The sequence below is a fragment of the Eumetopias jubatus genome, unplaced genomic scaffold (genome assembly GCF_037043125.1).
Source record: "Eumetopias jubatus isolate StellerSeaLion01/CBP00866 unplaced genomic scaffold, mEumJub1_p1.0 scaffold_3, whole genome shotgun sequence".
Taxonomy (NCBI): Eukaryota; Metazoa; Chordata; class Mammalia; order Carnivora; family Otariidae; genus Eumetopias; species Eumetopias jubatus.
In genome coordinates this window covers 172,601,536-172,620,749 of record NW_028274809.1, presented here as the reverse complement: position 1 = coordinate 172,620,749, position 19,214 = coordinate 172,601,536, and positions in this window count along the sequence as shown.

Genomic DNA, 19,214 nt, shown 5'->3' with positions numbered 1-19,214 from the left:
GTTAGAAGCATAAAAGCTGTAGGTGTCAAACACCAAAAAATTGAATCATGTTCCTTATAGAAACATAGCCATCTCCTGCTTCTTCTAGTGATGTGATGGTCTTCATAATCATTGAACTAGATGTATAACATTATACCGTTTTGTTCTTTATATTTTCATTCCTATTGGTTCAGTCTGCACGTCTCTTGTTTTAGTAAAGATTGTTGTATGTGTGCGCGCAACACGCTGTTTCCCATTTTCTAACGTAACTGTTGCTTTTATTCAGCATCTGTGCATTATTCTTATCTTTTTCAAGTCTTCACTCCTCCAAAAGTCTGAGCATGTCCTCTTAATGAGACTAAATCCCCATTCTTCGGCAGTGCCAGAAAATGGATGTTTATATCTACTACAATATTAATTTGGTGAATGTCTTACATTTCTTCTGAGATCTAGGTTATAAACTTCGTGACAAATCGCAGGCATGTTTACCATTTTATAGCACTGAGCATATGGCTTACATATAGTAAAATCCATAATGCCAGAGTTTTGTAGAAACAAGGATACAGCAATCATTTAACATTTGTTGTATTTAGCATAATAAAGGGGAACACTAGAAAAATGAAAATGTATGTAAATCTGCTTTGAAAATTAACCATGCTAAAATTATTTCCTATTTCTTCTAAGGATATGAATATACCTGATTTAATTTTAATTTACCATTTTTCTACATTCATACTGCCCTTATTCCAGCAACTCTAAAGGATATATATCCAATTTTAGCATCCTTCTAAGAAAGAAAAATTCAAATGGGAGCAAGTTGTGATTTTCTTATTGCCTTTCTTGAACCATTTAACATTAATATGTACTTATCCTTGGGCTTTGACTTATGACTTAAACAAATCACATTTTATGCTGCAAAAGATGATTGTACTTACAAGACATTGCTAAGTATTAAATATCAACTTTGTATTTTAATTCCACAGGTACTAACATATTTTTAAGACACTGGAAAAATCAGAATCAAGGTAAGCACAAATGAAATTAGCAATTGCTTTTGTCTTTTTCCTTTGAAACATATTTAGATTGCCAAATTGAACTCCAGAGATTGTACGAGAAAGATATACATTATAATGTCACAAAGGTGTGGCAAACACAATTTTTTAAAATGTGATATGTTGCTTTTAAATAAAAAAAATGAATGATTCACTTTATATTAAATATCATAGGAACATATCACAGCCAAACACAAAACTTTTAAAATGATTTCAGAGATTGTAGAGCCAGGATGGGATTCTTAGAAGGGCTCAAGGAGCTATTGCTTTCAACAAGACTTGTTCCACATATTTTTGAAAACAAAAATACTAGCAACCTTAATCTCTTTTGAGCTGGGCTATATTAATTTTGAAGAAATACATTCCTGACCTCAGAAAATGATTGTGCTTATGCTCTGAAATATGTCTCATATTTAAGTTTATACAACTCCATAATAAAAATTTTAATATATTATTAGATTTTTTGTACTGATTGGTTTTTCTTAATATATGTATATATACACAAAACAATATTTACTTATTTATTCATTCATTTATAATGATTTTGTAGGGAATCATTTAAAAGTTTTAAAGTCCAGAAATAGGTCTGAAAGTATAACTATTGTTATTAAAAAATTGTAACTTTAAAAGCAAATGCTTTTGACTTTAGTACTATTTAGTTAAAATATAGTGTTGTGGAATAAATCAATATTTGTATACTATGTATACAATTTACATCTTCAAAATATATTATAATATATAAATATGAATATATTGTGCTTTAATGAAGGTGATTGTGATGTCAATGCTGTTAGGAGTTTGTGCAATTTAACTTCCTGACCCCATAATATATGATTAGAAATGCAAAAGCAGAGGAAAAAGTTTTATGATTGATTGTAGTCTAGAATATCAAGTTTTTATAGTATAATGTCCCCAAATTGAGGCACCAAATTTTACATGGGATTTTGTAATTTTGAAAGAAATCAACATAAATAGATCATAGGGATATAGTTTTCAGATTCTTCAACATTTAAGAAATTCGATATTTTTTTGTTCAAGACGACTATTCTAATGATTTCTAATTCTTTAAATTTATATAATTAAACTCCTGTAGAACCAGAAATACATACAAATTCATAAACAGTAAACAAAAGTATGATTATCATCATAGGTTTTCTAATGGCATTGTCATCTGAAAGGCATTAGCATATCAATATTGATAGAGTACAATAAACAAATTTTTTTGGAATCCAATGCATAGTTCAAATTCTGAAACACCCCCTATGAATATGGCTAGTGACCAGTTTATCAGAAACATAATATTATATCAACCAGAAGAAAGAGAACATACTCCTGTACAATTGCACCTGTACAATTTCCCAAGAAAATAGAACGGGCTCCCACACCCAGCCATGCATTTATAGTTACAGTCTTTGGGCAGCCATTAAGAGATCAGAGCTCTTATTTCAACACAGTTGGAGAGATGGTGGGAAAGGCAAGAGTTAATTGCATGCTGGCTTAAGAAGTCAGCTACATGTAAGGAAAAAGACAGTAAAACATTTGCAACAAAATTAACAATATATAATGTTGCAGCTTATATATATTCCTCCACTTTTTAGGAGTAGAAAATAAAATTTTGAACTGCTTTTGATTATCAAAGAGTAAATCATAATCCACATTCTCAAGAAAAACATTATCACAGCCTAGTATAACAAAATCAACTGCATAATAACATCTAGTTTAGCAGCTGTCTTCCATCTCAAAAATAAAGTTAGATTTTTTTGTAAGCCTTGGGGTGCCTGGGTGGCTCAGTCAGCTTCCAACTCTTGATTTCAGCTCAGGTCATGATCTCAGGGTCTCAGAGTCCTGAGATTGAGCCCCACTTAGGGCTTGAAGTAGGCACATTAAAATTTTTTTAAAGCAAGAAAAAACGAAAAACAAGACATATCCTTACAGTCTCATAAAATTTAACTACAGGTAATATATTGTAGACATGGCACAGTGGAAAAATAAAATTAATAACATGGAGAGTGAAAACTTGTTAAACTCACCTATCAAGTAATAGAATAAAAAGATTGATATACAATATCAAAAACAGTGATCTGTTTAATAATTATGATTTTCAAAAATGAACCAGAAGAAAAAGATGCAGAGAGAATAAAGATACAATAGAAAATAATTTACTGGGATTGAAGAAGTAACTGGAAAGTCATAGTAAATATTCCATCTGCCACAATATATTAGTGAATAGCGCTAAGATTAAACATATATTGGTGATATTTTTATTTATTTAAGTAACAAAAAGGAAAAAAAGTCACAATATCAAAGTAATTCAGGAAGTCCATATCATCTCCACTGTCTGGAACACTATACACCAAAAATCATGGCACAATATTTACAGATTTTTTCACATAATGTATTAAATATTATGGAGTCATTCCAGTGGCTTTATATGCATTTTGCCATTAATCCTAACAATTTTTAATCCCACTTAAAAGATTAAGAACCTAAATCTAAGGAGCATTATATAATATCCCAAGTTCACAAAGCTTGTGAGGCATAATGCAAGATTCTAAAACCATTACTATGTCACTCTAAACCCCAGTCCCTTAAAAATTATACATTATATCTTTTTCAATTTTGGAAAGATATTGAAACCTAAAAATTAGTTGTAGACAGGTAAGCGAATGGTAATCAAGGAAGATCAGTCAAGTCAAGTCAGATACCAAACAGAATAAAAAGAGTACCTGTTCTGAAATTGTATTGATTACAGGATCAGTTTGTCATCTATTTAGCTCTAGGTGTATGTGTGTATAAGTGTATGCATGTGTGTGTTTACCCTTCTGTATTTAGTCATTATGCTAATTAAGCAAATTATAGAACAAGAGACTGCCTATTCTCAATGAACGTTTAACCTAACCAAGATCTTACACATTAATTAGGGTCAACTCTATTTCAGATAATGAGCTACATGTTACAAGGTTGTAAAGATGATCATTGCTCAAGTAACCAATGCAAACAAGATTTCAACGTGAAAATTCTATAGTCATATAATTTTTTACCAAACCAACAAATATTAAATAATTGACCAAATATAATGAGCGTTTTTTTGTTTTGTTTTGTTTACTTATGGCTTTGAAGGGCTTTTTGACATAATTGTGATATCTACTTTTGTTTTCTTTTTTCTTTTTTAATCTCTGTTTTTATTTCTACAATATAATAATTCCAGCTCTTTTCATTTTTTGTACTTATATTCAGGCAACAGGGCTGGTAAAAAAGTTACTTATCAAAATGCTGTAATAGGTATTATTTAATTTGTTTTTACAACATTCAAGTCAACTGGGCACTGGTTATGTATTATCTCCTTATTGTTTACATTAAAAGTGGCTTCTATGGGGGTTAATGTACGGCATGAAATCAGCCATAATACCAGGCTTGCCAAAATGTAGCACGGAGGCCACTGAGGGCAGGGAAGGTTTCGGAGAAGGGCCTAGGCCTTTGGAATGCCAAGGCCTGTGTGACCACTCCCTGCCAAGGCAGGGAGTTGCCTTCCCCAAAGCTTTCTTAGCCCAAACAGCCACCCTGCGATCTAAGAGATGTATGCATTGTCCCTTAGGCTATGTTTAGAAAAACACGCAAATTAGCATATTGTATCTTTCCCACAAACAAATCCTCCCAGTTTCAGTAAGACCCCTTGTCACACATCCGGTGCTTGAGAAACAGTGATAAGGATTTGTGATTATCCTGAAAGATCGATAAAAGCAGGCGCAAAGAAGAGTAAAGTGTCTTCGTCCGTGAGCGTTGACCCCCTTGTCTTCTACTCTCTTTCACAGCAAAGTTTGGAGTCATCTTTCATCCCTCAGTACAGGGATTGCTGGCCATTCCCGGGCTTCTATCTCAGTGTTTCCATTTTCTGGAAGTAAAATGAGATTCAAATAACTTACCTAACATAGTAAATGGGGGGTACTGTTTCAAACTGAGGTATTATGTGAATCTGAATTCAACTCCTAACACCAAGTGAGATACCCCTAAACTTTGAGTTCCTCTGTTTGATAGTATGCATGGGATTTGATACGGTGAGTTTACTTAGTGAAAATGTGTGGTGCAATACGGAAGCAGTGCTTATTTTAAAAGGGTAAATTATTGTTTTGTTTTGTTTTTAGTATTCATCAAATTTGTGAATACATTATTTTTCCAAGCAAATGCATATGAAATCCACCTATAATCAGGCTAAATTCACAGGGTGATATGTTCAACATTAATAGCTGTTCTGATAAAAGGATCTCAGAAACATAGGCACATTGACCTTATTTTTCTGGTTTCAATTCAGACCCTATAAAACTTAACAGAGGGACAACAGCCTAGAGGTTAGTGTTTAGAATCATTGTTTTAAGGAAGGCATTTTATCCCCAGTTATTGGCCATTAAGAGAGAAAAACAAATAGATGCTAAAAAATAAAATCTTAAACAAGAGAGTTGTATTTTAAATCCTCAGTTAACTATTCTAATATAATCTCTTGAGGTTGAAATCACCAAGCATAGCTACAGGCTGTCCACTTAGCAGATCAGGCTATTTCAACCTCAAGATTCCTTGAAAGAAATGCTGGGAAACTGAAGACTGTATTAAAATCTCTTCAGAAGTTAGAGTCCTAGATCCTCAATACAAATCACAATATATACTCAGTGGAATAGCACTTTCTACATTATGTTGAAAATTCTGGTGTGATATTCTATACCCATGCTATACTAAGAAAATGTCAAATTATTTAGGCAAAGTTTAGTGGCTGGTGTCATGCATGGGAAAATGTAGATATTCATTTTGTTAAGGTAAAAATTTATTCATAAATTAAGGCTTACAGGATATTAATTTCTTCTCCTGGTCATGACAACCTTTTTTAATATATGGGGGAAAGGAATACACAGTGAACTACATAAAAAGCTTTACCAACTATCTTCCTAAAGAAAATATCGTGTTAATTATATATTGCACTTACACACAAATTTTAAGGATATTCTGTATGTTCCATTTACTACTGAAATATTATTAGGCAGAAATAATTTTGAAATTATACGAAAGTTGTTTTAAGCTATGTTATTTAAGAGAAATTTATAAAATTATCTTGAAGCACCTTAGCTGGGAAAACATCTAAAGTTAAAAAGAATGAGAAGAAGGTTGTTTTCTCCAGTAAGTTCTATTCAACAATTGCCATTTAGATTTGTCTCCAATGGCCATAAATCATGTACAGATTAGCACTAATGAAGTTCAGTAATTGAAAGAAATGTTAATTTGGCATTATAATTTCCAGTAATCTTTATTATTTTTTATTTTTTTTACCAACTTCTAACTTTTTAAAATAGTGAGAGCTCTTGCCATGGAATTTACCAATTATCGTTTCAATTATACCTTTAAAAATAAAGATTCTGTGACACACCCTATAAACATTTTATGAAATCATTTTAAATTTATAAAAATTTGAGGACTCATAATTAATAATATCTGAGTTTCTAAGATCATAAAAAGTGATATACTAGCCACGTTAAAAGAATAAAACTGAAGGGGGGTGGAGCAAGATGGCAGAGGAGTAGGAGACCTGGATTTGGTCTGGTCTCAGGAATTCAACTGAATAGGGATCAAACCATTCTGAACACCTATGAACTCAACAGAATTTCAAAGAAGAGAGTAGCAACAACTCTCTAAACAGAGAAGCAACCACTTACTGGAAGGTAGGACGTGCGGAGAAGTGAATCCGAGGCGATATTCACGGCGGGGGAGGGGGCCTCCGTCTGCCGCTTCTGGCAAGTGATAGAGCCACGGAGCACAAAATTGGAACTTTTAGAAGTCAGCTCCGCTGAGGGACGTCGCTCCAGCGGCTAAGCGGGGATGGAACCCTCGCGGGACAGTGTGGTCTCAGGACCCTCGGGGTCACAGAAAGACCGGGGGTGCCTGAGTGCAGCAGAGCTCCCAGGTATCGGAGTGGGGAAACCAGCTGCAGAGGCGGAGCCGAGGCGCGGACTCTCAGCTCGGGGTTGCCATAGACTGTGATCGGTGACAGTTGGGCCACTGCTCCTCCAGCAAGGACCCAACAAGCGGCAGAGCCGGGGAAACTCCACTTCCTCCCCTGGGAGGAGCAGCGTGGGAGCGCACCACAGGGATCTGCTGGGTTTGGAGACTCCACACGGGTTGGGTGCCAGAGATAGAAACGCGCGGTCACAGGCCGGGTGAGTGCGGAGTGCACCAGGAGACCAGGGAGACGGGAGGGACTGACTGCTTTTCCCTGGGGGTGCACTGAGGAACGGGGCCCCAAGTTCTCAGCTCCTCTGGGTGGAGATTACGAGGCCACCATTTTCACCCTGGTCCTCCAAAGCTCTACCAGAGCTTGAAGGGAACAAAAACTCCCGAGAGGAAACCAGAGTAATTGTTTAGACCTGACCGACAAGGGCGGGGCAATTCCGCCTCCGGCAAAGACATTTGGGAACCACAGCAACAGGTACCTCCCCCGAAGAGCAACACGAACAGCCAGCAAGCCAAGACCAAGTTTACCGATCAAGGAGAACGGGAGAACTCCAGCGCTAGGGGAATACTGCACATAGAATTCATGGCTTTTTTTACCATAATTCATTACTTTTTCAAAGTTAATTTTTTAACTGTTTTTTTTTAATTTTTCTTTTTCTCTTTTTCAACCAACACCTTATCAGTCCCTTTTTTATAAAAAGATTTTTTATTTTTCATTTTTAGGGTCATATTTTATCCCTTCATAGTAGTTACCCTTATTTTTGGCATATATATATATATATATAAATATAAGTGGTTTTCTATTTAAAATTTTGAGATACAGTTTCTTCTAACAGATCAAAATATACCCTAAACCACTAGTGTATGGCTTTGTTCTAGTCTCCTGCCTGATCACATTCTCTCCCTTTATTTTTTCCTCCTTTTATTTTTTTAAAATGTTTTTTTTTCAAACAACTTCTTATCTTATCAATTCCTTTTATAAAATCTTTTATAATTTTCATCTTTACACTTATCTTCCATCCCTTCATTGTATCAACCATTATTTGGTACATATATGTCTTTATTCCTTTAAAATTTTGAGAGGCACTTTTTTCTAACAGACCAAAATACGCCCAAAATCTAGTGTGTGGCACTGATCTATGCACAAGTCTATCATATTTGATCATTTTTTTTGTATTGCTCTGTTTTTGTTTTTAACTTTTTCTTTTTGTTTTGTTTTTTGTTTTCTTTCCTTTCTCTTTCTTTTTTCTTTCTTTCCCTTTTTTTTACCCTGGATTCAGGTCTTTTCTGATTTGTATAGAGTATATTTGCTGGGGACATTGTTAACCTGTTAGCATTTTGTTCTCTCATTCATCTATTCTCCTCTGGACAAAATGACAAGACGAAAAAAACACCTCAGCAAAAAGAACAAGAGGTAGTACCGTCAGCCAGGGACCTACTCAATACGGACATTAGTACAATGTCGGACCTAGAGTTCAGAATCATGACTTTAAAGATACTAGCTGGGCTGGAAAAAAGCGTGGAAGTTATTAGAGAAACCCTTTCTGGAGAAATAAAGAACTAAAATCTAACCAAGTCGAAATCAAAAAGGCTATTAATGAGGTGCAATCAAAAATGCGGGCACTAAATACTAGGATAAATGAGGCAGAAGAGACATTCAGTGATATAGAAGACCAAAGGATGGAAAATAAAGATGCTGAAAAAAAGAGAAACAATTACAGGATCATGAGGGCAGAATTCGAGACATAAGCGATACGATAAGATGAAACAACATTAGAATAATTGGGATCCCAGAAGAAGAAGAAAGAGAGAGAGGGGAAGAAGGTATATTGGAGCAAAGAATAGCAGTGAACATCCCTAATGTGGGGAAGGAAACAAGCATCAAAATCCAGGAAGCACAGAAAACCACTCTCAAAATCAATAAAAATAGGTCAACACCCTGACATCTAATTGTAAAACTTACAAGTCTCAGAGACAAAGAGGAAATCCTGAAAGCAGCTCGGGAGAAGAGATATGTAACCTACAATGGTAGAAATATTAGATTGGCAACAGATCTATCCACAGAGACCTGGCAGGCCAGAAAGGACTGGCATGATATCTTTAGAGCACTAAACGAGAAAAATATGCAGCCAAGAATACTATATCCAGCTAGGCTCTCATTGAAAATGGAAGGAGAGATAAAAGCTTCCAGGACAAAAAAAAACTAAAGGAATTTGCAAACACGAAACCAGCCCTACAAGAAATATTGAAAGGGGTCTTCTAAACAAAGAGAGAGCCTAAAAGCAGCATAGATCGGAAAGGAACACAGACAATATACGGTAACAGTCACCTTAGGGGAAATACAATGGCACTAAATTCATACCTTTCAATAGTTACCCTGAATGTAAATGGGCTAAATGCCCCAAACAAAAGACACAAGCTATCAGATTGGATTAAAAAACAAGACCCATCAATATGCTGTCTGCAAGAGACTCATTTTAGACCCAAAGACACCCCCAGATTGAAAATGAGAGGGTGGAAAACCATTTACCATGCTAATGGACACCAAAAGAAAGCTGGGCTGGCAAACCTTATACCAGACAAATTAGATTTTAAAACAAAGACTGTAATAAGAGATGAAGAAGGACACTATATCTTAATTAAGGGTCTATCCAACAAGAAGATCTAACAATTGTAAATATCTATGCCCCTAACATGGGAGCAGCCAATTATATAAGGCAATTAATAACAAAAAACAAAGAAACACATTGACAACAATACAATAATAGTGGGGGAATTTTATACCCCCCTGACTGAAATGGACAGATCATCTAAGCAAAAGATCAACAAGGAAATAAAGACGTTCAATGACACACTGGACCAAATGGACTTCACAGATATATTCAGAAAATCCATCCCAAAGCAATAGAATACACATTCTTCTCTGGGCCCCATGGAACATTCTCCAGAATTGATCACATCCTAGGTCACAAATCAGGTCTCAACTGGTACCAAAAGATTGGGATTATTCCCTGCATATTTTCAGACCACTATGCTTTGAAACTAGAACTCAATCACAAGAGGAAAGTCGGAGAGAACTCAAATATATGGAGGCTAAAGAGCATCCTATTAAGAATGCATGGGTCAACCAGGAAATTAAAGAAGAATTAAAAAATTCATGGAAACCAATGAAAATGAAAACACAACTGTTCAAAATCTTTGAGATACAGCAAAGGCAGTCCTGAGAGGAAAGTATATAGCAATACAATCCTTTCTCAAGAAACAAGAAAGTTCTCAAATACACAACCTAACCCTACACCTAAAGGAACTGGAGAAAGAACAGCAAATAAAGCCTAAACCCAGCAGGAGAAGAGAAATAATAAAGATCAGAGCAGAAATCAATGAAATAGAAACCAAAAGAACAGTAGAACAGATCCACAAAAGCAGGAGCTGGTTCTTTGAAAGAATTAACAAGATTGATAAACCCCTGGACAGACTTATCAAAAAGAAAAGAGAAATGACCGATAACAACAAAATCATGAAAGAAAGAGGAGAGATCACAACCAACACCAAAGACATACAAACAATTATAAGAACATATTATGAGTAACTCTATGCCAGCAAATTAGGTAACCTGGAAGAGATGGATGCATTCCTACAGATGTATCAACCACCAAAATTGAACCAGGAAGAAATAGAAAACCTGAGCAGACCTATAACCACTAAGGAAATTGAAGCAGTCAACAAAAATCTCCCAACAAACAAAAGCTCAGGGCCAGATGGCTTCCCAGGGGAATTCTACCAAGCATTTAAAGAAGAGTTAATACCTATTCTTCTGAAACTGTTCCAAAAAATAGAAATGGAAGGAAAACTTCCAAACACATTTTATGAGGCCAGCATTACCTTGATCCCAAAACCAGACAAAGACCCCATCAAAAAGGAGAATTACCGACCAATATCCTTGATGACCATGGATGCAAAAATTCTCACCAAAATACTAGCCAATAGGATCCAACAGTACATTAAAAGGATTATTTACCACGACCAAGTGGGATTTATCCCTGGGCTGCAAGGTTGGTTCAACATCCACAAATCAATCAACATGATACAATACATTAACAAAAGAAAGAACAAGAATCATATGATCCTCTCAATAGATGCAGAAAAAGCATTTGACAAAGTACAGCATCCTTTATTGATCAAAACTCTTCAGAGTATAGGGATAGAGGGTACATACCTCAATATCATAAAAGCCATCTATGAAAAACCTACAGCGAATATCATTCTCAATGGGGAAAAGCTGAGAGCTTTTCGCCTAAGATCAGGAACGCGGCAGGGATGTGCACTATCACCACTGCTATTCAACATAGTATTAGAAGTCCTAGCCACAGCAATCAGACAACAAAAAAAAATCAAAGGCATCCAAATCGGCAAAGAGGACGTCAAACTCTCACTCTTTGCAGATGAGATGATACTGTATGTGGAAAACCCAAAAGACTCCACCCCAAAACTGCTAGAACTCATACAGGAATTCAGTAAAGTAGCAGGATATAAAATCAATGCATAGAAATCAGTGGCATTCCTATACACCGACAACAAGACAGAAGAGAGACAAATCAAGGAGTCGATCCCATTTACAATTGCACCGAAAACCATAAGATACCTAGGAATAAATTTAACCAAAGAGGCAAAGGATCTGTACTCAGAAAACTATAAAATACTCATGAAAGAAATTGAAGAAGACACAAAGAAATGGAAAAATATTCCATGCTCATGGATTGGAAGAACAAACATTGTGAAGATGTCAATGCTACCTAGAGCAATCTACACATTCAATGCAATCCCCATCAAAATAGAACAAATGGAACAAATAATGCTAAAATTTGTATGGAACCAGAAGAGACCCCAAATAGCCAGAGGAATATTGAAAAAGAAAAGCAAAGCTGGCGGCATCACAATTCCGGACTTTCAGCTCTATTACAAAGCTGTCATCATTAAGACAGTATGGTACTGGCACAAAAACAGACACATACATCAATGGAACAGAATCGAGAGCCCAGAAATGGACCCTCAATTCTATGGTCAACTAATCTTTGACAAAGCAGGAAAGAATGTCCAATGGCAAAAAGACAGTCTCTTTAACAAATGGTGTTGGGAAAATTGGACAGCCACATGCAGAAGAAAGAAACTGGACCATTTCCTTACACCACACCCAAAAATAGACTCCAAATGGTTGAAAGACCTAAACGTGAGACAGGAGTCCATCAAAATCCTAAAGGAGAACACAGGTAGCAACCTCTTTGACCTCAGCTGCAGCAACTTCATCCTAGAAATATCGCCAAAGGCAGGGGAAGCAAGGGCAAAAATGAACTATTGGGATTTCATCAAGATAAAAAGCTTTTGCACAGCAAATAAACAGTCCACAAAACCAAAAGACAACCGACAGAATGGGAGAAAATATTTGCAAATGACATATCAGATAAAGGGCTAGTATCCAAAATCTATAAAGAACTTATCAAACTCAACACCCAAAGAACAAATAATCAATCAGGAAATGGGCAGAGGACATGAACAGACATTTTTCCAAAGAAGACATCCAAATGGCCAACAGACACATGAAAAAGTGCTCCACATCCCTCGGCATCAGGGAAATCCAAATCAAAACCTCAATGAGATACCACCTCACACCAGTCAGAATGGCTAAAATTAACAAGTCAGGAAACAACAGATGTTGGCGGGGATGCGGAGAAAGGGGAACCCTCCTACACTGTTGGTGGGAATGCAAGCTGGTGCAGCCACTCTGGAAAACAGTATAGAGGTTCCTCAAACAGTTGAAAATAGAGCTACCATACGATCCAAGAATTGCACTACTGGGTATTTACCCCAAAAATACAAATGTAAGGATCCGAAGGGGTACGTGCATGCCAATGTTTATAGCAGCAATGTTCACAATAACCAAACTGTGGAAAGAGCCAAGATGTCCATCAACAGATGAATGGATAAAGAAGAGGTGGTATATATACACAATGGAATATTATGCAGCCATCGAAAGGAATGAGATCTTGCCATTTGCAACGACATGGATGGAACTGGAGGGTGTTATGCTGAGTGAAATAAGTCAATCAGAGAAAGACATGTATCATATGACCTCACTGATATGAGGAATTCTTAAACTCAGGAAACAAACTGATTGTTGCTGGAGTGGTAGGGGCTGGGATGGATGGGGTGGCTGGGTGATAGACATTGGGGAGGGTATGTGCTATGGGAGCGCTGTGAATTGTGCAAGACTGATGAATCACAGATCTGTACCTCTGAAACAAATAATGCAACATATGTTAAGATAAAAGAAAAAGAAGATAGCAGGAGGGGAAGAATGAAGGGGAGTAAGTCGGAGGGGGAGACGAACCATGACAGTCGATGGACTCTGAAGAACAAACTGAGGGTTCTAGAGGTGAGGAGGGTGGGGGGATGGGTTAGCCTGGTGATGGGTATTAAAGAGGGCACATTCTGCGAGGAGCACTGGGTGTTATGCACAATGAATCATGGAATACTACATCAAAAACTAATGATCTAATGTATGGTGATTAACATAACAATAAAACAATTAAAAAAATAAACTTCAGGACTTAAAAAAAAAAAAAGAATAAAACAGAGGGTGCCTGCGTGGCTCAGTCATTTAAGCGTCTGTCTTCGGCTAGGGTCATGATCCCAGAATCCTGGGATCAAGCCCCATTTCGGGATCTCTGCTCAGCGGGGAGTTTACTTCTCCTTCTCCCTCTGCCTGCCTCTCTGCCTCTTGTGCTGTCTCTGTCAAATAAATAAATAAAATCTTAAAAAAAGAGAATAAAACAGAGAAAAGTATATATTTAAAATATATTTTATTCTAAAAGCAATTTGAAGGTTTTTTTTAAACTGCAGAATATCTAGAACATTTCAAGTAAGTCATTGTATATTCAGTCACTAAACTCACAGCTCTTCAAAGAAAGATGAATTTTTATTCATCCCTACATATTCAGGCCCCAGCACACAGTGTTTAGAACCAAGTAGATGCTCAAATTTACCTTGAAATAGAATTTTAAAAAATAACATTTATTGAATAATAAACTTTTTTAAAAACGATTTATTTATTTAGAGAGAGAGAGCAAGCATGCGTGAATGGGGGGAAGGGGCCAAGGGAGGGAGGAGAGAGAATCCTCAAGCAGACTCCCTGCTGAGCATGGAGCCCAATTAGGGGCTTGATCCCAGGATCCTGAGTAATGACCTGAGCCAAAATGAAGACTCGGCTGCTTAACTAACTGAGCCATCCAAGCATGCCTGAATAATGAACTTTTAAAAAATTATGGATTTTCTTCTCTAATTTGAAATGACCTTTTACATAGCTTATGTGTTAAAGTATGTATTATATTTTTTTAATTTTTTATTGTTATGTTAATCACCATATATTACATCATTAGTTTTTGATGTAGTGTTCCATGATTCATTGTTTGTGCATAACACCCAGTGCTCCATGCAGAATGTGCCTTCTTTAATACCCATCACCAGGCTAACCCATCCCCCTACCCTCCTCCCCTCTAGAACCCTCAGTTTGTTTTTCAGAGTCCATCGTCTCTCATGGTTCGTCTTAATAAGTTCAAAGAATAGAATGGGCATTGAAATGTTTATGTTTGCCTTTTCAATTTTGCTCATTCTGATCAACATGTTTTGTTTCCATCTTACTTAAAAATAATACAAATTGGGCTTAAAATATAGTGCATAAAAGCTTATGATTTTGGAGTCCAAATATTTCTAGTGTACTGAAATAATAAGTTCAGTCAAACAATATTTGTTTAATTTTTGCTATATTCAACATTCATTGTTTTTATTTTTTATTTTTAAATATTTTAAACAGCAAAGCTGACATGAACAGAAGTAGAAGAGAAAGAAAGCTGTAGGATGTAACCAGATCTTTTAATACAATTTTTGTAGGAAAAAAATATCTTTAGTGAGAAATGGCTTTAAAACTGATAAAAGAGAAATTAATTCATTCAGATTTCTGGGAGTTTGAAGAGTGAGTATAAAGGTTATGGCATATAATACAAGAAAACTGAAAGTATATGAATAATGCAGTGGTTTCTATTATATATTCATATGGACTTTGATGAACCTGTAGAATGTACTATCTCTGGCCTATGTTAATCGCAGAAAATCAGTTCTGGTGTCATTAAAACGTAGAAATTCTCAGAATGGAGAAAAAGCCTGTCTACTATTGATGTACTTTAAATATAAATACAGAGATAGGCTAAAATTAAATGCACACAAAAAATATACCATGTTACTATTAAGCAAAGAAGGATGAAGTGGTTACAGTAATCTCAGATACCATAGACTTCATGTAAAATAACATTTCCAAAAAAAGAAAAAAAATGTCTTAATGAAAAGAGCAGCAATTCTTCAAGAGGAAATAAACATTATATGCATTTAATAACTTATCTTCAAAATCATGAATAGTAACAATACCTAGAAAAATTATAGCTTTACATATTTATATAACAATGGAATATTATATTAATAGTAGCTCATAGTGTATATTAGTTTAATATCAAGTTATATTAGAATATAATATTAGTATACAAGAGAGGTCTAAAACCAATGAATTAAAGCTCTTCCTTGGGAGAGAAAAGTAAATTCAATTATCAGCAAAAGGGGAAAATAATTAAGAAATTTGACCCAAAATAAACATGAGAGAGAAACAACACAGAAAAATCTTCAAAGACAAAGTTTTTTCTTGAAAAGATTAATATAATTCATTAACATCTAGTTAGACTAATTAAGGATAAAAAGGAGGAAAATTTTCCCATATCAGAAATCAACATGGAGTCACCACTACAGTATCTACAGAAATTTAAATAATCATAATATTATGATTTATAACTTTTTGATAAAAATGACATAATAATATGATTATAACTTTATGCTTACATGTTGTGTATTTTAGAGGAAATAGACAAATTCCTTGAATTATATAACTTGTCAAAATTGAAACAAAATGATACAGAAAACCTGACTAGTCCTACAGACATTAAATTTTATCCAAATCTTCCCAAAAGAAATCTCCAGGCTTAGATTGTTTTACTTATGGATTTTTAAAAAACTTTTAAGGTTATACTAGCATCAGTTTTGTTTAAATGCCCTGAGAAAACAGAAGAGTGAAGACTTCACAACATTTAGTGAGACCAAAAAAAATAAAATAAAAACATAAAAATAACAGATCAATTTCCCACATGAACATATACATACATACAGACACAAACACATAAAAATTTAATAATTCAGTGAAATCCAGATAAAAATAGCTTATAAATCATAATCAGTTAGTGTCAACTTCAGCAATATGTTTGGTTTAATGTTTGAATTAATAAAATTAACTACATTAACAGAATATAGTTATATTGTGTTTAGGGCAATAGAAGCAAAAAAGCATTTGACAGAAATAAATATCTATCCCACGAGAAAAATTCTTAAACTAAATGTGAAAAGGAACTTGTACCTCCTCTAAAGGGCATCTACAAAAACTTACTTAAAGGCAAATCACTAAAGGTATATTTCTAAGATTAGGAAATGCCAAAAATTCCCACTTTAATCAATTTTTTGAACACTGTTTTAGACATTCTGGGCATTGTAATAAACAAAATAATAAAATCATACAGATTTGAAAAAAATAAATACTGTCATTTTTATTACTTCTGTTTCAGAAGATAATTATTTATGTAAAATGCATAAAGGAGTAGAGATAATTACTCACACTAATGAATTGATTAGGTTCTCAGGATACAAGGTTAATAAACCAAGAATCAAATATTTTCATATAATCTTAAAAACATTTAGAAAAGGAAATAAAAATAATTCTATTTACAGTAGCATCAGCAAACTAAAAGAAGGTAGGGATAATTAAAAATAAATATATATCAAGTCCTCTGTATTAAAAACTAAAAAAACCTGTGGAGACAGATGTAAAATGACGTAAAGACACATGTCATGTTATGGATTGGAAGAATACTTTTTTAAAAGATTTTATCTATTTATGAGAGAGAGAGAGAGTGCAAGAGCACAAGAGCAGGGGGAGGGAGAAGCAGACTCCCTGCTGAGTGGGGAGCCTAATGTGGGGCTTGATCCCAGGATGCTGGGATCATGACCTGAGCAGAAGGCAGACGCTTAACTGACTGAGCCTTCCAGGAGAGCCCCTGGATGAATACTTTTAAGATTTTTTCCCCCAATTTGATCTCTAAACTCAATCCACTGTCAAGAAAATTCATAGCAATTTTTAAAAATATTTTAGTAGAAACTGACTAGCAGCTTTAACATTACATATGAAAATACAAGAGATCTAGAATATACAAATAACTCTTGAAAGGAATAAAAGAACCAATTTGGGTGACTTACATTATCTCACTTCAAGTTCTACTCTAAATCTAAAAGTAGGGTATTCAAAGGAATGTGACATTGGCTGAAGAATAAATAGATATACAGAACTGAATAGGAAAACTAGATATAAATCCAAATGTAATAGGTATTTTATATTTTTACTAAAATCATCTATTTTTTAATGGGGAAACTAATATTAATGCAAAAACATGCCCTAGAGTATTTGGATATCCATAAAGACAAAAAACAAAAGCCTAATCTCTACCTCACATAACACTCAAAATTACTTTGATATTGGGCGCCTGGGTGGCTCAGTCGTTGAGCGTCTGCCTTCAGCTCGGGTCATGATTCCAGGGTCCTGGGATCGAGTCCCACATCCGACTCCCTACTCAGCGGGAAGCCTGCTTCTCCCTCTCCCACTCCCCCTGCTCATGTTCCTGCTCTCGCTGTTTCTCTCTGTCAAATAAATAAATAAAATCTTTAAAAAAAAATTACTTTGATATTGACAATAGGGAAAAAAATCACAAAACATAACATTCTAAAATTCAAGGTTTTTAAATCAAAATATAGGAGAATATCACCTTGACACAGTGGCGGGCAAGTTTAATACCATCTAGTGTGTTGTACCCATGTGTTTACGTCCACAGATGTCTGGATTAATGATGCTAACCCTTGGCCATACCAGAATGTATTAATCAATTGATAAAGATCTGTTCGAGGTTATGAAATATGAAATATATATAAATAATAATTTTAATTGCTGGGTGCCTGGGTGGCTCAGTCAGTTATGTGTCTGATTCTTGGTTTCAGCTCAGGTCATGATCTTGTGGTTATGGGATCGAGCCCTGTGTTGGGCTGTGCTCAGTGTGGAGTCTGCTTCAGATTCTCTTTCCCTCTCCCTCTCATTCCCTCTCTCTCTCAAATAACTAAAAACTTAAAAACATAATTTTAATTGCATTTTTTTCTTAACTCTGTCCCACTAAAATATATGTAGTAGCTGAATAAAAAATAATTAGACAATTACTTCTAGTGAGTGCTTTTAAAAATAAATGTTTATGACTCAGGACATATCTGATATAGCAAATTTAGGACATTTGGACCAATAAGAATTGAAAATAGTACCTGTATTAAATGGCCAGCTCTCTGAATGACCTGAAAGGGTGCATTATTTGTTTGCTGTAGTACCACATTATTTCAGATACAACTTAATATTTTGGCTGTTGATTATGTGTGATCAGCAGTGAGGTCATATAGCAGCATATGACCCTGGCAACACTCAGCCCAGAATGAAGTAACAAGACATATGAACAGAAGATAGGCAAATGAATGAATGAATTCCTTCATTAAGACTTCTTCATTTGTCCATTTATTCACTTATTCATTGAATATTTATTGAACTCATCACTGTACTGGATGATGAAGGATATATCTTTTGAAATAATAGCACCTGTCTTAATAGATCTTACCTAACATGTGTAAGATATATATGACTTAAGTGAACTTTGAAAGTTATGCAACACTATTAAATGTTACAAATGCTATAAAGGAAAATAGTACATTGCTATATCTTGCATTTGAAAAAATAGCCTCTTTTTCTTTTTGAAAATCCTGATTTTGAGTAATCACGTCAATCTACCTACAAGAACTTGAGGACAGGTTATTTATCTGTGCTTTTATTTCCTCCTCAAAATATGACAGTCATCAATGGAAGAAAAACCCAACTGATTGTCTAAATGCCTTCAGATATAAATATCTAAAAAATCTGAAAAATATTTTGAACCATTTGATTTACTTTTTATTCTGTAAGTGTTA